At 44.3% G+C, this 20,622-nt stretch overlaps 1 protein-coding gene across 1 annotated transcript in view; it reads left to right on the top strand.

Moving 5' to 3' along the window:
• Positions 1 to 20,622, top strand: part of ARSB (arylsulfatase B) — a 204,535-nt gene that overhangs the window by 151,767 nt on the left and 32,146 nt on the right. The gene's annotated exons all lie outside the window — the stretch shown is intronic.

Genomic DNA, 20,622 nt, shown 5'->3' with positions numbered 1-20,622 from the left:
AAAACGCTGATATGAATCTACTTTATTCTTTTAACTGCTGTATAGTATTCTGTAGTTTCTTTCACCAGTCATGTAACAATGTACATTTAGATGAATTTTTTAAAACACGCTTATTTGTGCCCATTAGTGAGTGTTTCTCCCACTTACTTTCTACCCAACTGCAATCTGCCTTCTCCCTCAAATACCCTCTAGGTCACCAGTAGCCTCCTAATTTCTAAACCCATTGGCTCCTTTTTGGGATGAGGTGACTTGGCCTTTCCGTGACATTCATCTGGGCTCATCTCCCTTCTCCTGGAAGCATGCCGGCTGCCCTCCAGGCACCGTGCTAGCCACTGGGGATGTGAAGATGGACTGAGAAGGTCCCTGCCCTGGAGACCCTCTGGTCTAGGGGACAAGCACATACACCAGCTGCACAAAGTGAGACACGCCCTAATCAGGGTATATGCTGAGTTTGCTGAGTGACTGAATAAGTGATTAGATAAAGTGTCAAAGATTTTAAAGGACAATAGAAAACGTTTTCCCTTCACGGTTCTGAATTTACTGCATATTTGATCTTCATGACTGCTTCTTCCACCACATAGATTTAAAAAAATAAATCAGGAAAAATGCTTTCCTCACATGTTCCCACCACCACTCTTTTTTCTGCTTTGAAACAGCAACTGCATTGTTTCACACTTGCTCTACAGGGAATGCACTTGGCCTTGGCCAAGGCAGAGAAAAGATCAAATTAGAGAGCAAGCTGGCTTGCCGCTGGACCAGGCGGGAAATGAGATTGGCTCGCCCTCCCCTGCATCTGGAGCCTCCTTCCTTTCCCCCCACCCCCGCTTCGTGCTTTGCACCTCCTGGGGCTGTGAGCCCTTCCCTCCTGTGAGGGGTCTCCGGGAGTGGGCTGAGTGCAGCTGCCGCCTGGTCCTTGTTTCTCTGGATCAAGGAACCTTAAGCCCCTACCTGAAAACTGACAGCAAAGCAAAGCTCCACTATAAATCCAGTTCAGTGCTCAAAGTGGACTCCTTAAGCAAGGACTGAATGGTCCCTGGACAGACCCTGAGAGGTACAAGGATAAAGGGGACCTGGCCCTGCCCCAAGGAGCTGGAGGGAGCTGTGGGTAAACAGCATGGATAAACAGCCACTTAGAATGCAAGGCAGAATACAGTTAGCCCTAAAAATAGGACTGAGCCAAGTTGCTTAAGGAGAAAGAGGGGATTAGTTATGATAGGGGATCAAGCAAGGCACTTGAAAATCATTTCCCCTCTCTCTTAGAAATACAAGCAGCTTTGTTTGATGAATTCTTTCAATTTAAACACAAGGGAGGTAGCATTCCAGAAAGAAGGGATGAAGTGTCGTCTAGAGAACTAGATTCTAGAGTGCCGGTCTGCACAGCACCATGTAGCTTGGGTAAGGCGCCTGAACCTTAGACGTGGGAGTTTTTAATCTCAGATATTTATCTCAAGACTCAGTAAAAAGCATCCAGGATGGTGGCTGTCTTTGCCCCAAATACTCAAGTCTAAGAAGCCCTGGTGGTATGTCAAGGATCTTACTTTGACTCATTTCCATTCAAGAGCATTTTCTGCAAGTCACATTATCTAATTCTTAAAGGCACATCCACTGCATTGCTCCAGATCTGTGTAGATCTGTAGACCACTACAAGAGGACAGAGGTGACTTTTTTTTTTAACTTGAAAGATTGCAAAGGGACAATGAGGTTTTTAAAAGAGCCATGTCCAAACCCATCTTCAGGGAGAGCTCAGAGGCATCCTCTTTTGCCTCCCCCATTTTAACTTACCCCATCCCAGTCATGGTGGGTTTTTTTTTGTCTTTCTATTCCACAAAAGTTATTGTTCAGATGTTGGTCTTGGTCGTTTGCCAACCAATTTTAAAATAAAAGGCACTGCGCATAATTTGCAAAAAAAAAAAAAAGTTCTGTATTTGTATTTCTAATTGCTTAGGTTGAAGCCGTGTGGGGTCCTGAGTGCATAAAGGAGAGAGCTGGAGCACAGAGGCTTTCACTGTAAAGTACAAGCACAGCTAGACAGAGGGCAGAATGGAAGCTTTGACAGATGTGCAGGTTTGGGGAGGGCAGCGCTAAGAGGGGAGAGAATGAAGTAGTTGGTCGAGTGGGTCAGTGAACAAGGACAACAATAATAAGAACCAGAGCTGGAGTTTGTTTTTGGTCTATGAATGCGCATTCTTTATCTCCCCAAGTAAAGAAGCAAGTGAACTAGAGTCGGGAGGCATGTGGAACACTGCTCCAGACACTCCCAGAGGGCTGCTGGGTTCACTTCCTGTTGCTGTGTAACAAATGACCACAAATTTCCCAGCTTCAAACAACACCCATTTATCATCTTCCAGTTCTCAGGGTCAGAGGTCTGGGCAGGCTCAACTGGGTTCTCTGTTTAGGGCCTCACCAGGCTGCAGTCCAGGTGTGGGTCAGGCTGGGCTCGCACCTGGAGGCTCTGGGGAAGAATCTGCTCCCAGGCTCTTGGAGTTGTTGGCAGAATTCGGTTGCTTGTAGTTGTAGGACTGAGGTCCCTGTTCTCCCCGCAGGGCTGTTCCCAGCTTCTAGAGCCCGTTCTCACATCTTTGCCCTGTTACCCCAGAGCCAGAAAGAATCTTCCTCTTGTCAAATCCCTCTCAGGTCTGGAATGTCTGATGTCTCTTCTGCTGTGAGTCAGAGAAATGTCTGTTTTTAAAAGGCTTGTGATTAGGTTAGGCTGCCCAGATAATCTTCCTATCTTGAGGTCACTGATTCGTAACCTTCATCACATCTGCAGAGTACCTTTTGCCACGTAAGTCGCATAATCACAAGAGTAACACCAGGGAGTGAAGGTTATGGGGCTGAGAATTCAGCCAACCACAGCTGCCCAGGGTATGGTTCCATCTGACCTTGAAATGACACCTGGAGATCCAGGACCTAGGGCCCCGAAAACCCGTGACTGAGGGTGGTGGTGGGGAATGGTGAGCGACACAAGGAAGGAAATATCCTCCAGGAGCCAAACAGAGAAGGACTTTTGGAGGCAGAATCAGAGGAGGAATTCAGCTCCTTTCATCAATAAGCATTTTTGCTGAGAAGTTTCTTTGCGAGGCACTGTTAAGCGTTAGAATAATGAAGGAGAATGTGGGGTCCCTGACATTTAGGAGTCCACAGGCTAGTGAGATTATGAGATGTCTCCTAGACTGGATATGCTGTCCTGATCAAATTTGTACCCTGAGAAATCTACATATCTTCAGGAAAGCACTTTTATATATTTTACAGACTTCCCTGAGTACCTGCTGCTATTGCAGCCACCACCAACTTTCTACTCAAGGGGGTAACTCAGGCCCTGAGAAGCAGGGACTTCAGAACCAAGGTTGTGGTTCTGAAAGGGACCTCAAGGCCTCAGGGGGCTCCAGCAGAAGTGGCAGCAGAGGTAGGGACCAGAAGCTTCACATTATAGGGAAAGGGCCTTCATGGAGAAGAATGGGTCCCAGGAGGCTACCTTGCTCAGATCAACCATAAACTACGGAAGATGGATCATTCCCTATATTATTTCAAAACATCTCCAGAGATAAGAATTCCTCAGTCTCCTTCATAAGGCTAAAGTTCTTTACCTTTTCTCAACCTGTAAATTCTTTTCCCTTTGTTCATTCCTCTGTGGAAATAAAAGGCAAGTGCTTCACGCTAGTTTCACAATAATATGTTATGCAGCTTTCTTCTGAGCATTCAAATGAATAATGTTTGGAACTTTCCTTATTACTTAATAGCATCTGGACCTGAGCAAAAAGAGTAAAGTCAGGTAAAAATGGAGCTCTAGAAAAACTCTCTTCAGGAGAATGTGGGAACAAGGATAGTAGGCTCAGATGCTTTCCTCCCCCTTTTTTGACAGGCTACCATGCACAGTTTCTCAGGTTGCTAACTGCACAAGGGCACAGCCTGTCTTCCATCTGCCAAGTTATGCTTCCTGGCACAGAAAGGGTGTCTTGTTCTAATTTGAATAATGTACTCTGTAAACTTGTAGAGCCCTGTTCTTTGTACCTGCTCTCTCCTTATCTTGAGCTTGTGAGTCACAGTGAAAGGGGTGAAAAGTAATCAATCTCTTGGACAAAAAACAGGGAAGGAGCATTGGAGACAAGAAGGAAAGCCAAGGAAAAAATTCTTGGGGAAAGGTAATAGGGAAAGGCAAAGAGGGGAAAGGGAGGTGACCATAATACCTCCTAATCAGAAGTTTAGGAAATATGGTTTGCCCTGTTCAGCAACCATAATACTAGAAAATAAGCTTTTTCTTTAAAATAACACTTCATATTCAGTCAACTTCATGAAAAGATAATTGCATTGTGATTAAGCTTATAGACATAAAATTAAGCCTAATGCCTTTAATTTCACACTTTTTTGGTTTGCTTTGTTTTTGCTGTTGTTGTTTTGGTTTGGTTTGGTTTAGTATGGGGTTTTGGGGTGCCTTTGTATATTCAACAGATATTTCTTGGTACTGATGATGTTCACAGCAGTCTCCTAGTTCTTATATGTAGTCCTTGTATATAGTGGTCCTGAATCTTTAGAGTGCATAAAAATCACCTGGGCAGCATGTTAAAAATGTAGCTTCCTGGGCCCCCTCTCCATATAGCTGCAGGATCTCTGAAGCTATGGTGTGGTCAAACACTCAGGCAGTTCTAGTGATACAAGGATAACACTGACAAAGGTTGCTGTAGGGATGTAAAGAGTATAACCCAGAGTTCCTTGTCCGCAAAGAGCATGTATGAGTCAGGGAAATAAAATGTAGATATATTTCAGTGGATGCTGAAGAGCTAGATGAGTAATAGAGAAGACAGATAATAGGGAGATGTTATATGGGGAGAAGAAGACTATTCCTAAATAGAGTTCTCAGGAGACTTCAGGAAAGAGATTGGATTTCAACTGGGCTTTTAAAAGAGGGAGAAGCCATTTCAGGTGGGGAAAACAGATTGATAAAGGCCCTGCAATTTCATGCAGTGACAGACAGCTCAAAGCAACTTAGGGGACACGGTATCTCCTCATTGCATCGTTGGTGATCCCTCTTGAACCACAACCTCATTCTTCTTCCTTATGAGGTTGCTTTTAAGAATCCTTCATAAGAGGTTGCACATGTACATCTAAAGAGAGATTAATCGGAATAAAGACTCAGACATAGAGAATGGACTTGAGGACACAGGGAGGGGGAAGGGGAAGCTGGGACGAAGTGAGAGAGTAGCATTGACATATATACACTACTAAATGTAAACTAGATAGCTAGTGGGAAGCAGCTGCATAGCACAGGGAGATCAGCTCGGTGCTCTGTGACTACCTAGAGGGGTGGGATAGGGAGGGGGGGAGGGAGACACAAGAGGGAGGAGATATGGGGATATATGTATACATATAGCTGATTCACTTTGTTTTACAGCAGAAACTAACACAACATTGTAAAGCAATTAAACTCCAATAAAGATGTTTAAAAAAAGAGATTAATCAGTATTTAAATATATGCATGAGTTATGTATAATTACAGCCTGATTTAAGTGTCTCTAATGTTGAAGAACAATATGGATTCCAAATGGCATCTGATTATTAAATTCAGATGCCAGAGCCTTTCATTAACAATGAACTTTTTATTCCATGTAGTTCGTTTTTTCTTTATATGTTCCTTCGGAAGTGGCAGGGCTACAGACATCTCAAACTATACTGCCAATCAGTGAAATAAAGGAAGTGGTCACACAATTAGATGTGAAGACACACTATCAACCTTTTGCAATGTGGAGACTTTGTTTATTCATACAACCCATATTTGGAGTTCATTCTTTTTAAATGGATTTAAAAATCCCAAGTGTTGTTACTGAAAAGTGTTTGATACTTGTGTTTTATAATTCTTTCTCACTCAAGTAATTTTGAATATCAGAACACAATTTCAGAAAATATATTTAGTAAAATCAGAAGGAAACGAAGAGTGCTCTCTCTTTTGCTGATACTCACAATAAATACAAAATGAGAAAAATAGGTATTTGTATAGTATTGCATGACTCTATTATTTAGAGTACAAATCATTGCTGTGGCTTTTTTAAAGTGATAAATAAATGTTGTGTGGCTTCTGCTAGAGACTGTATCTAAAGTTTAATATGTATAACTGTATGGATAGAAAAACTATTAGTGGAAATACATTTATTTATTCTTTAGATGTACACTCATAATTTGTAAACTTTTTTTATCACCATCATCAATTATTATATTCATGTGTGCCCAGGACAATTCTGAGCCTTCTAAGCTGCAGCTAATGCTATGTTGTGTGAGTGATATTTTTTGTGTGTGTGTGTGGTGTGTGTGTGTGTGTGTGTGTATTTGAAAAAAACTGTTTCTGTGACTTTGTGTCTAGAATGTGACCATATCAAATATTTGGGATTACTTTAATCATATTAGGATTAATTTCTACCAAATTGATCTTGGCTGTTATATTGCCATTCCCAATCTAGTACATATATATGTGTATGCATATGTGTGTGTGTGTGTGTGTATATATTTTTTTAACACGTAGATCATATTTGAAGTTTCCTTGAACAACTTTCCCAGCCTGGTTTCACATTGGTTGTTCATTAAGGAGTTGATCTGCTCTCTCTTCTCCTCCTCACTGTAAATACTTCTCTACTTTTCTCTCAGGCCAGGTGGGTGCCCCCCAGAACACTATGCTTTCCTTCCTGGCTTGCTGCCTGTGCTCTTGTTTGTGATTCTTCTGTGCACTTCCCAGGACCTAGCAGACAGCAGAACACTTGTCTGCTGCTCTCTAAGTTCTGACCCATGCCTCGAGTGGGGCAGCCTTTGAGCCCTTTCCTATCTCCAAATTGATGAGCTTATGGATCCCAATATGTAGACACACACGCATGGGCCCCTGGTGTACTCTTTCCTGCTCACAAGGATGTGGCGCTTTTTCTAATAGCTTGAACAGTTAAGTGGATCTCAGTTCACATCTTCCAGGCAGTACTTGGCCAAAACTTCTGAATATTTAATCTCTGATGCAGGTTTAGTTCAGTTGGCTGATATCCTTCCAGTTTAAAAAAAAATTGTGGATGAAGTGTGAATACACTGTTAGGTTTTTCATCTGCATTAACAATTAGTATTTTCCAGATATTAAGTTTCTGCTTTTTATATTGCGTTTTTAGGGACATAGTATGGTCAAGAGTCTGTACTCATTGCTTCACACAATATGCAGTTCCTGAGATAACTATATAATTCCGAATGTTGATACACCCATAAGAGAGTTTGCTTTTCCTTCTCACACATCTGTTTTGCTTTATGCAAGAGAAATTTCTCATGCCAGAATGACTTTCAGTGGATATAGGCAATCTGCTTTATGTTGAGCCTCTGCAATTCACAGATGCAAATGTTTAAAAAGCAGTGAAGTTAACGTAGTTATTTCTTCATCTGAAACGTCGCCAGTCACTACTTTTGTCCTTTAAAAAAATCTTATTGTGTTATAAATCCATTGTGTGTAATTCTTATAGCCTTGCCTCATAATTCTCATATAAGAACTGAATTAACTCTTTAGTGGCCTCCTAGGATGAATTTCAAGGTCCCAATAGTTTATATTGCTAGTTTCACTGTGTCTTCTTGATAGAACTTGGGTTCTTAGGGAGGGAATAAGGGATGCAGTTTCATTACCCAGAATAGAATCCCACTAACCAAAAGAGCCACCACTAAAAGTTTAGCCTTATCACTGTGTGCCCTCCATTATTAAATCAACAAATACGAATACCCATTGCCTCACTCTGCGAGGAAGTGTGGGCAAGGCAAAAATATATGGATGCCAACCTCAGGAAATGTGCAGTCTAGCTGGACAGATGAAACCTAAAATAACAACGGCTGGCAGTGCATGCTAAGGGTCAACTATCCTTCCGCTTCTGTGCTCTTGCTGCCCTGCAAGAAGGGAGAGACCTCAGCTTATCACACCCATACATCCAGACACTTGCTCCAAACCTTAAATTGAACCTGACCCTTCAGAACCTGAATTTTCCACATAAATTTACCTAACTTTTCTTGTATTGCTAAATTGTTATATGGTATAAAGCCATCTGCATAGCAAGAAGTTTAAGTACATTAACAGTAGATCAAAGATTCAAAGCCTTTGAGAGCTTGAGAGAAGTCCAACCACGATCATTTTCTGGTGCAGTCGAACATGGGAGGGTTTGGTGGTTGAAAGTTCCTGAAACTCTCAAAGCACAGGAAGGCCGAGTACAGATCCTGGTTGAAGATGTTTAACTAATGGAGTCCCTGGTGGCGCTGACTGTTTGCAGAAGGAAGCTCTTGTGTTTTCTGAAAATGCGTCCTCAATAAAAGCTCAAAAGCCATTCATTCCATGCTAATTACAGTTGCGTGATTGAAGGTACAGCTCTGTTGGCGTCTAGAATTAGAACAGCAGAGTGCGTCCCCCCAGAACATGAGCTCACGTGGCAAAAACAGACAAAATCCACCCCCACCCCCGCCAAACTGACTGTCGGCAGAAATCTGGGTCTGCTTTCTGAAATGGAATGTAGGTTTCCAAATTCTGTAGACAATCTCTTTCCAAAGCAAATGAGAAACAAATAACTCACAGGCACCCACTTCATTTTTCAGTTCAAAGCAAGGAGAGTTTTCACTATGCTGTTTCTGTCTTTTCACAACTGAGTTCTCCCCAGAATCCTTGTACCAATGGTACTAGAAATTCATGGGATCAGAGATCTGGTTTGGGACATAAATGGAATCACTTCCATTCTTATTTCCCCTCCTGTCCTGACTTCCTGCATAGCAGGCTCTGTCTTCCTCTGTCTCCAAAAGAGAAATGACTGTCCTACTCTGAGCACTTGATGGACAGACAGATTAACGTGCATTCTGCCTCAGGGAGATCTGCAGGGGCAGGGGGCAATGAGGCATAGGGCTGACAGGAAGTTGGAGAAGTGGATAGAGATTAGGAGAGCAAGTTTGCTAAGGGTAAACTGGGGTGCAGCGCCTTTTCCTCTGGGATAGCAGATGGACTACTGTCTGCCTAATGCAGGGGTAAAGGAGAAAGCTCGCCAGGCTGCCTCACTAGACTGAGGTTTCTCAGTGGAGGGAGGGGGATAGGCCAGAGATGAACCCTGCTTTTACAGTCTACATCTCCTGCCGACATCCAGCCACACCGATTCCTCTCTGAGACCGGGAGTCCCCAGGTCAGCTGGAACCACAGAACCAGGCAGTTAGGCCTGGAGCTTAAGAAGTATGTCGATGAGGGCTTCCCTGGTGGCGCAGTGGTTGAGAGTCTGCCTGCCGATGCAGGGGACACGGGTTCGTGCCCCCGTCTGGGAAGATCCCACATGCCGCGCGGAGTGGCTGGGCCCGTGAGCCATGGCCGCTGAGCCTGCGCATCCGGAGCCTGTGGTCTGCAACGGGAGAGGCCACAACAGTGAGAGGCCCGCGTACCGCAAAAAAAAAAAAAAAAGAAGTACGTCGATGGGATGGGCCAGGCCTACAGGCCTGCTGTGGCCAGAGCAAGGCAGGCCCCAGGTCTCATGGGCAGGTTGCCAGGACATGGTTATCAGAGCAGGAGCCCAGGGCTGAAAGCCTGCAGGCAGCAAGTGTGGCCAAATGCTTTGTCCCAAACAGCTGCAGGGTTGCCCCCGCCTGGTGTCAGGCCCGGTTTGGGGCTCTGGCTGGCCTCAGCCTGACCGCAGCATGGATCTCACAGCTCCAGCGGAAGGGCAAGAAGTGCTGCTGACTCTGGAGCTGAGCCAGACCTGACAGCCCCTCCCCTCCTCCCCAGACATGCTCCAGATCATGTGTCCTTGTTTGTTCCTCACTTGTTCCAGCTCCTCCATGGGACTGGTCCTCGGTGTAGACACACGAGAGAGTCACCCCCAGTATGTGCCAAAAGGTCTGTCACCAGATGCTTCTCCTGCTGGCTGGAGGTGGGCCTGAAATCCTCTCCATAAGAGTTACTTACTTGCCTGGTTAGCACTGCTCAGTGAGACCCCAGTGCTGCTGCAGAATAGAGCTGGGCTCAAGTCCACACTGTAGAGGCCCTGCCCAGGTGAGGCCCAGCCACGGGGTCCAGCCCCATTTCCTGACCCTCCCTCCCACTGCTCAGCAATGCCGTGTTCGTCCTGTCCCCCCCCCAAATACGCCACATGCTTTCCTGCCTCTGAGCTTTTCCTCATGCTGTTCCTTTTGCCTTGACTGCCCTTTCTTGCCTTCCTCTGCCTGGTAAAAATCTGGCTAATCCTTCAGTTCAAACGTAACCTTCCTCGGTAAAGCTTTCCCAGGCAGCACCACCACCTCCTTTCCTGGCAGAATTAAGTCCTAATGGCTCCTTCCTCGGCGACCACTCAGCATCTCTAGCCCATTATGGCAGGCTAATTCATGTCTATTTTTTGTTTGATTCCAAACCTCTCAAAGACAGGGACCCGAATGTCTGTTCATTCATCTTTGTGTCCCCTCCCAGCACATCGTTTGTAATTTACACAGTCTTATTGCAAATCTGTTTGTAATTTACCTGGAACATAGTTTGTAATTTACACATCTTATTACAAATCTGTTACCTAAGATGGACTGACGCCTTAACATTTTAGCTCTGACTAGTTGAGAAAGTCAAAAGGACGGCAAGTGGAATAGCTAATATTTATGCCTCTCTATGTGCTTCCCCCCATCAGTCCACATCCAACAGAAGTGTCAGCCAGGACATCAGCCCTAGCAGGGAGGGACTGGACAACGGGGGCAGAGTCTGTCCAGTGACACTGCAAACAGGGCGGAGGTGTCAGCTGATTGAGTACTGAGCTGTCCTGAAGGCGGAGTAAGATTGGTCCCTGGTGGCCTTCCAAAGTATTTGGCTTTCTGAAGCTGCCTGTGGCTCCGGAAATCAGGGAAATGCTTTAATGGGAGTGATTCTCTGTGCTGGGGGGTATAAATGCAACATGAAATGAATTTCCCTCCACCCAGTACAGGATGTGCTCTTCAAGCATGTACCCCATGCCAGCTACACCCACAAGGATGTGCACTAGGATAGTGTCCTCCTGGCCACCCTGGAGGTGATGCAGGCCTCATCAGAAAAGTGTTGTAAAAACCACATGGATATATGTGGAATCTAGAAAAATGGTATAGATGATCTTATTTGCAAAGCAGAAATAGAGACACAGACATAGAGAACAAACGTATGGACACCAAGGGGGGAGAAGGGGGGGATGAATTGGGAGATTGGGATTGACATATATACACTATTGATACTATGTATAGAATAGATAACTAATGAGAACCTGCTATATAGCACAGGGAACTCTACCCAGTGCTCTGTGGTGACCTAAATGGGAAGGAAATCCAAAACAGAGGGGATATATGTATACGTGTGGCTGATTCACTGTGCTGTACGGTAGAAATTAACACAACACTGTAAAGCAACTATACTCCAATAAAAATTTTTAAAAATTAATTACTTAAAAACAACACACAGAGTCAGACATTTGAATGCTAATTGGATATCTTAGTCCATTCAGGCTGCTATAACCAAATACCACACACTGGGTGGCTTCTAAGCAACAGAAATTTATTTCCCACAGTTCTAGAGGCTGGGAAGTCCAAGTTCAAGGTACTAATGGGGTCACAGCCTGGTGAGGGCCCACTTCCTGATTCACAGCCATGACTTCTGCCTGTGCCCTACAAGGTGAAAGGGGAAGGGATATCTCCGGAGCCTCTTTTATGAGGGCACTAATCCCATTCATGAAGGCTCCACCCTCATGACTTAAGCACCTCCCAAAGGCCCTGCTTCCTAATACCGTCATCTTTGGGGGTTAGAATCTCAATGTACGAATTTCGAAAAGACATAAAGATTCAGACCACAGCACTGGTTATGTGAAGCTATTAGAGAATTACTGTTAATGTTCTAGGAAACATTGCTCATCTCTGCCCATTAAATCACTATTATAATGTGATGATGGTATTACAATTATGTTTTTTGAAGAAACCTTGTCTTTTAGAAATATATACTGAAATATTTACAGGCGAATTTTATGATGGCTGGGATTTCCTTTGACACAATGTGGGGAGGAGGGGGAAGCAGGTAAAGGTGGAAGAAGATTGGCCACAGGCGGATTATTGCTGGAGTTGGGTGCCTTGGTGCTTGTTATACTAGTCAGTTTACTCTTCTGTGTGTTTGAAATTTTTCATAATAAGATGTTTTTTAAGTATGTAGGAGAAAAGGTGGAAATAAGTTTATTTTGTTCTCATCCCCTCAATTCTTGGATTCACTTTATTATGTTTCTTTGCCTTGCCCAAGATCACCTCTGAAGATTAGGGAAGAGGACCCAAATTATTGGCTTCTCCACCCCTCCAGCACCTTCTTAAAAGGCCTTTCCTCAGGTTTCTCAAATATGTTTAAGGCCTTGTAAAGAAGACTCATCTCCTCCCATTGGTCAGGTGGGGTGGGGGACTGCCCTGAGTTCTGGACAGCATATCTGCACCCAGAGCCCTGGGCTTCACCTCCTGCTGGGATGAAGCACTTACCTCTCCCCAGAGGTAATAGGAGAGATGCCTCGTTGATGACAGGTTATAGAAGAGAAAGTGCCACTTCATTGTGCCTGTATCCCAGGGGAGCTGGCAAGGGCACCTTTTAAAAGAAAGACAGCTTCATGGGGCTAACTCTACTTAGAAGCCAACTGATGAAGACATGTTATCTGATAGAGCCTGGGGACCACCAGCCACTTAGGAACAGACAGTGTGGCGGGCAGGCTCAACCCTGAATTATTTAATCTCTCGAACGTTTCCATTTTATCTCCCTCCACAAACTGGATGCTCTGAAGTCCATTAGCTTAATGTTCTCCAGAACAGATTTTCACTGGTCTCATTTCCACCACCCTCTTGTTTCTAAAACACCCCCCCACTTCGCATGTGCGTGCACACACACACACACACACACACTTCACCTTGGGATGCTCTGTGCTCACGCTATCGTCCTCAACCACTTCCCAGCTCCCTGGCCCAGCTTTCCTCCTATGCAGCCCACAGACATAGTTGCAAGGGAGCTGAGAAAGACTAGCTCATTCAAGGTGACAAGGGGTGGAGGAGTAAGCACGGCAAGTGTGCACCAACTGGTGGAGTCTTAAATGGAACCATGTAAGACTTAAGAGTTTGGGAGGTTGTCCCCGTTTGAGTTAACATCTTGTCTCGCTTCCTGTCCATGTTCCACTTTCTAGTGGTGTGACTTGGAGGAAGCTGCCAAAGCCATATTCACATTCCAGATGCCATAAGAGCTGTGGCTGAGAATGAGTACAGTGGACAACCAAGTTGGGATCCAGGAGAAGCCGAGAGTCGAGAATGATGATACAAATCTAACAGGCTGGAATGCGATCTGGGTAAATGTAAAGAGCTGTGCTTGGGGCCCTTTGCAAAGAGCAGGGTGAGAAGAAATCTCTGACTGGGAACTTAATATGAGGCAACAGAATGATGGGGCTGCACAGACCCACAAACACATTTTTAAAAATCCAGTTGTGTGGATAATTGAGATTGAAAGCATCGAAACCATAACATGTCCAGAAGGACCAATCCAGATACCTGTAAGTTCTGCAGGGAGCCATCACAATAAACGTTAACTGTTAGTAGGAAAGGTGTGATTATCTCTGTGATGGCGCCTGATGCTGTGTGTTGCATGCAGAAGTTGGTCCATAAAGATCTTTCCTATTGACATCCTCATGGCATCCTTCAAGTATCAAATTGTTATGTGTGTCAGGGGGCGCTGTGACTGTTGTTGTTTTTCATTTCCTCTGAGTGGTGGTTAGTTCTGTTGCTGTTGTTGTTGTCTGCTTTAAGTTCCTAAGTTACACAGAGGGAGGTAGAAAGGAGGATGGGGCCAGAGTAGATTTTATAATAATAACAACGATCACAATGAAGGCCACCATATTTTCCCTCTATTTGGTGCCATGCACTGGCTCAGCACTTTGCATTCACTGGCCCCTTTAATCCTCACAGAAACCCCAAGAAGATAGGTGGTGGTGTTATTCCTATTTTATAGAGAAGTAAACCTTAGAAGAGTTAAGTCATTTGCCCATGCTGCACAGCTGGAAGGGGTCAGAGCTGGATTTGAGGTTCTGTTATTGCCAGAGTCCAGGCTCTTCCTGCCTTTCCAGTGCTGCCCTTTGGACAGCCTGAAGGGACTGTTCCTTGATGTATTCCTTGCAGGACTCAGTGCTTTGGTGAGTGCCTCAGGCATCCTTTCTGGGTGCGGGCATATACCAGAGCCTCGGAGCCGGCGGTGCTCTGGCAGTGATAACCAAAACTTGGAAATTTGCTTCAAGTGGACATGCCAGCTCACCCCACCATTTTCCTGATCAGAGGACAAAGTGGTGTTGAGCATATATTTATCCTCACTTATTACCATTCCCTCTCTTTCCTGTTTGCTTTTCTAGTCAAGGTCAGAAAGAGAGTTTTGCTTTCTCAGAAATAGTTCTTACTGCCATTGGAAAGAGAAGACAAGTTTGCATTTGCCTATTCCTTCTGCAGTGGAAGATGGATAGAAGGAAAAGAATTAGAAATAAAATTAATGAATGGAAACAAAAGGACATATTTCTTCCTAATCCCTTCATTTTGTTCTCCTTCTAGTCTTATTAAATCTTCATCACATAGCCGGTATAAAATCACGTAGCCGGTGTAAAAGTGTAGGTTCTAACAATGGAATAGTAGCTGCCTATGGGCTTCGCTGGCTTAATTCTGCTCTGATGTGTAGCTGAAATGTCAGATTCCCACCACAGATAAGGGGCAAATACAGAAAGTAAATTGGCATACAGGTAAACCTGATATGACTCTAGGATTCAATCTGATGCTTTGGTTACACGATCCAGTGATCATTAGGAAAAAGCTTTGGTGTTTTCAACTGTCCCTTTGAAATGTGATTTATAATTTAGTTGGGGTTTCACTCACCGGCATGTATCCGTTTGAGTAAATCAGTGAGGAACTTCCCTTTTCTAAGAAACCATGTCTGTGTGTTGTTCTCACAAAACCCTGGCAGCAGATGCTGAGACCCCACCAGTGGTCCCTGACCAGGAGATACAAGAATGTTGCAGGGAAGAATCAGTCACTCAGCAAATATTTATGGGGCTCTTACTGAGCTAAGGCCTAGTAATTTGAAAGGAACTTAAAGGTCTAGTCCCTGTCCTCAAATGGTCTTGATTTTCTGAGACTTCACAGGGACCTCTGAGGACACAGGAACACCTGGCCACATTGTCCTGATGCCCCACGAGTGCACAGCTGTGGGGACTGCTGCCCATGAGCAGGGAGCCTTGTGAGTGAGCGGGCAGGTGGGAGATAGGCCGACAACTGTAGCCAACCCCGTGGGGACAGACGGGCCATCCCCACTGGGCCATCAGCAGCTGGGAAAGTAGGGACCGCCCACTTTAACTCCTCTCCAGGGCCCACTCTGAAAGCACTTGGGTAATTACAGCTTCCATTTCTGCCTTTGGTTGTGAGTTTTAGTGTATTAATTATCTGCCACGGCAAGAGGTTTCCCCTGTTCCCTGTGAACTGTCGCCCTTGTCCTCCCAGTGGCTGTTGCACCCTGCTTGTGAAGTCAGAATAGTTCCACGGCTTCTGTTTCTTCTGTGTCACGTGAAAATCAGGCAGTTTCCAACCATCCTCTCCTCTCTAAGTTACCCTCTCCCTTTTTCCTCTGGAGAAGATTATGTGATTACATCAACCAAATTCTCTAACCTCAGTGGCAGGTGGGTTTGGAGGAGGTGGCCAGGCATGGAGAAGAATGAAGTCGTTTCAAAAAACATTCACCACCAGGACTTCCGGGTAAGATGGCGGAAGAGTAAGACGCGGAGATCACCGTGCTCCCCACGGATACACCAGAAATACAGCTACACGTCGAACAACCCCTACAGAACACCTACTGAACGCTGGCAGAAGACCCCAGACCTCCCAAAAGGCAAGAAACTCCCCACATACCTGGGTAAGGCAAAGCGGAGAGATTCTCGCACAGAGGATCGGTGCCGAGCGGCACTCACCAGCCCGAGAGGCTTGTCTGCTCGCCCCGGCGGCGCTGGAAGCTGAGGCTCGGGCTTCGGTCAGAGCGCAGGGAGAGGACTGGGGCTGGCGGCAAGAACTCAGCCGGAAGGGGGCTAATGAGCCACAGCTAGCCGGCAGGGAGTCCGGGAAAACTCTGGAGCTGCCGAAGAGGCAAGAGACTTTTTCTTCCCTCTTGGTTTCCTGGTGCGCGAGGAGAGGGGATTAAGAGCGCTGCTTAGAGGGGCTCCACAGACGGACGCGAGTCACGACTGAAAGCGCGGAGCCCAGTGACGGGCGTGGGACGCTGGGGCTGCTGCTGCCACCGCCAGGAAGCCTGTGTGCGAGCACAGGTCGCTGTCCACACCGCCCTTCCGGGAGCCTGTGCAGCCCGCCACTGCCAGGGTCCCGGGATCCAGGGGCGGCTTCCCTGGGAGAACGCACGGCGTGCCTCGGGCTGGTGCAACGTCACGCCGACCTCTGCCGCTGCAGGCTCGCCCCGCACTCCGTGCCCCTCCCTCCCGCCCGGCCTGAGTGAGCCAGAGTCCCCGAAGAGGCTGCTCCTTTAACCCTGTCCTGTCTGAGCGAAGAACAGACGCCCTCCTGCGACCTACACGCAGAGGCGGGGCCAAATCCAAAGCTGAGACCCGGGAGCTGTGAGAACAAAGAAGAGAAAGGGAAACCTCTCCCAGCAGCCTCAGAAGCAGCGGATTAAAGCTCCACAATCAACTTGATGTACCCTGCATCTGTGGAATACATGAATGGACAACAAATCATCCCAAATTGAGGAGCCAGGAGTCAGTGCTGTGCCTCTGAGGTGGGAGAGCCAACTTCAGGACACTGGTCCACAAGAGACCTCCCAGCTCCACATAATATCAAACGGCGAAAATCTTCCAGAGATCTCCATCTCAACACCAGCACCCAGCTTCACTCAACGACCAGCAAGCTACAGTGCTGGACACCCTATGCCAAACAACTAGCAAGACAGGAACACAACGCCACCCATTAGCAGAGAGGCTGCCTAAAATCATAAAAAGTCCGCAGACACCCCAAAACACACCACCAGACGTGGACCTGCCCACCAGAAAGACAAGATCCAGCCTCACCCACCAGAACACAGGCACTAGTCCCCTCCACCAGGAAGCCTACACAACCCACTAAACCAACCTTAGCCACTGGGGACAGACACCAAAAACAACGGGAACTACGAACCTGCAGGCTGCAAAAAGGAGACCCCAAACACAGTAACATAAGCAACATGAGAAGACAGAAAAACACACAGCAGGAGAAGGAGCAAGATAAAAACCCACCAGACCTAACAAATGAAGAGGTAATAGGCAGTCTACCTGAAAAAGAATTCAGAATAATGATGGTAAAGATGATCCAAGATTCTATTTCCCAGATCCAAAATCTTGGAAATAGAATAGACAAAATGTAAGAAACAGTTAACAAGGACCTAGAAGAACTAAAGATGAATCAAGCATCGATTAAAAACACAATAAATGAAATGAAAAATACGCTAGATGGGATCAATAGCAGAATAACTGAGGCAGAAGAACGGATAAGTGAGGTGGAAGATAAAATAGTGGAAATAACTGCTGCAGAGCAAAATAAAGAAAAAAGAATGAAAAGAACAGAGGACAGTCTCAGAGACATCTGGGACAACATTAAACACACCAACATTCGAATTATAGGGGTTCCAGAAGAAGAAGAGAAAAAGAAAGGGACTGAGAAAATATTTGAAGAGATTATAGTTGAAAACTTCCCTAATATGGGAAAGGAAATAGTTAATCAAGTCCAGGAGGCACAGAGAGTCCCATACAGAATAAATCCAAGGAGAAATACACCAAGATACATACTAATCAAAGTGTCAAAAATTAAACACAAAGAAATCCTGTTAAAAGCAGCAAGGCAAAAACAACAAATAACACGCAAGGGAATCCCCATCAGGATAACAGCTGATCTCTCAGCAGAAACTACAAGCCAGAAGGGAGTGGCAGGACATAATTAAAGTGATGAAGGAGAAAAACCTGCAACCTAGATTACTCTACCCAGCAAGGATCTCATTCAGATTTGATGGAGAAATTAAAACCTTTACAGACAAGCAAAAGCTGAGAGAGTTCAGCACCACCAAACCAGCTTTACAACAAATGCTAAAGGAACTTCTCTAGGCAAGAAACACAACAGAAGGAAAAGACCTACAATAACGAACCCAAAACAATTAAGAAAATGGGAATAGGAACATACATATCGATAATTACCTTAAATGTAAATGGACTAAATGCTCCCACCAAAAGACACAGATTGGCTGAATGGATACAAAAACAAGACCCATATATATGCTGTCTACAAGAGACCCACTTCAGACCTAGAGACACATACAGACTGAAAGTAAGGGGATGGAAAAAGATATTCCATGCAAATGGAAACCAAAAGAAAGCTGGAGTAGCAATTCTCATATCAGACAAAATAGAGTTAAAAATAAAGACTACTAGAAGAGACAAAGAAGGACACTACATAATGATCAAGGGATCGATCCAAGAAGAAGATATAACAATTGTAAATATTTATGCACCCAACATAGGAGCACCTCAATACATAAGGCAAATACTAACAGCCATAAAAGGGGAAATCGACAGTAGCACAATCATAGTAGGGGACTTTAACACCCCACTTTCACCAATGGACAGATCATCCAAAATGAAAATAAATAAGGAAACACAAGCTTTAAATGATACATTAAACAAGATGGACTTAATTGATATTTATAGGGCATTCCATCCAAAAACAACAGAATACACTTTTTTCTCAAGTGCTCATGGAACATTCTCCAGGATCATATCTTGGGTTACAAATCAAGCCTTGGTAAATTTAAGAAAATTGAAATTGTATCAAGTATCTTTTCTGACCACAATGCTATGAGACTCGATATCAATTACAGGAAAAGAGCTGTAAAAAATACAAACACATGGAGGCTAAACAATACACTACTTAATAACAAAGTGATCACTGAAGAAATCAAAGGGGAAATTAAAAAATACCTAGAAACAAATGACAATGGAGACACGATGACCCAAAACCTATGGGATGCAGCAAAAGCAGTTCTAAGAGGGAAGTTTATAGCAATACAATCCCACCTTAAGAAACAGGAAACATCTCGAATAAACAACCTAACCTTGCACCTAAAGCAATTAGAGAAAGAAGAACAAAAACATCCCAAAGTTAGCAGAAGGAAAGAAATCATAAAGATCAGATCAGAAATAAATGAAAAAGAAATGAAGGAAATGATAGCAAAGATCAATAAAACTAAAAGCTGGTTCTTTGAGAAGATAAACAAAATTGATAAACCATTAGCCAGACTCATCAAGAAAAAAAGGGAGAAGACTCAAATCAATAGAATTAGAAATGAAAAAGGAGAAGTAACAACTGACACTGCAGAAATACAAAAGATCATGAGAGATTACTACAAGCAACTCTATGCCAATAAAATGGACAACCTGGAAGAAATGGACAAATTCTTAGAAATGCACAACCTGCCAAGACTGAATCAGGAAGAAATAGAAAATATGAACAGACCAATCACAAGCACTGAAATTGAAACTGTGATAAAAAATCTTCCAACAAACAAAAGCCCAGGACCAGATGGCTTCACAGGTGAATTCTATCAAGCATTTAGAGAAGAGCTAACACCTATCCTTCTCAAACTCTTCCAAAATATAGCAGAGGGAGGAACACTCCCAAACTCATTCTACGAGGCCACCATCACCTTGACACCAAAACCAGACAAGGATGTCACAAAGAAAGAAAACTACAGGCCAATATCACTGATGAACATAGATGCAAAAATCCTCAACAAAATACTAGCAAACAGAATCCAACAGCACATTAAAAGGATCATACACCATGATCAAGTGGGGTTTATTCCAGGAATGCAAGGATTCTTCAATATATGCAAATCAATCAACGTGATACACCATATTAACAAATTGAAGGAGAAAAACCATATGATCATCTCAATAGATGCAGAGAAAGCTTTCGACAAAATTCAACACCCATTTATGATAAAAACCCTGCAGAAAGTAGGCATAGAGGGAACTTTCCTCAACATAATAAAGGCCATATATGACAAACCCACAGCCAGCATTGTCCTCAATGGTGAAAAACTGAAACCATTTCCACTGAGATCAGGAACAAGACAAGGTTGCCCACTCTCACCACTCTTATTCAACATAGTTTTGGAAGTTTTAGCCACAGCAATCAGAGAAGAAAAGGAAATAAAAGGAATCCAAATCAGAAAAGAAGAAGTAAAGCTGTCACTGTTTGCAGATGACATGATACTATACATAGAGAATCCTAAAGATGCTACCAGAAAACTACTAGAGCTAATCAATGAATTTGGTAAAGTAGCAGGATACAAAATTAATGCACAGAAATCTCTGGCATTCCTATATACTAATGATGAAAAATCTGAAAGTGAAATCAAGGAAACACTCCCATTTACCACTGCAACAAAAAGAATAAAATATCTAGGAATAAACCTACCTAAGGAGACAAAAGACCTGTATGCAGAAAATTATAAGACACTGATGAAAGAAATTAAAGATGATACAAATAGATGGAGAGATGTACCATGTTATTGGATTGGAAGAATCAACA

Source organism: Mesoplodon bidens (genome assembly GCF_964165515.1).
Source record: "Mesoplodon bidens genome assembly, chromosome: 4".
Classification (NCBI taxonomy): Eukaryota; Metazoa; Chordata; class Mammalia; order Artiodactyla; family Ziphiidae; genus Mesoplodon; species Mesoplodon bidens.
This window is presented reverse-complemented; position numbering and strand designations above follow the sequence as displayed.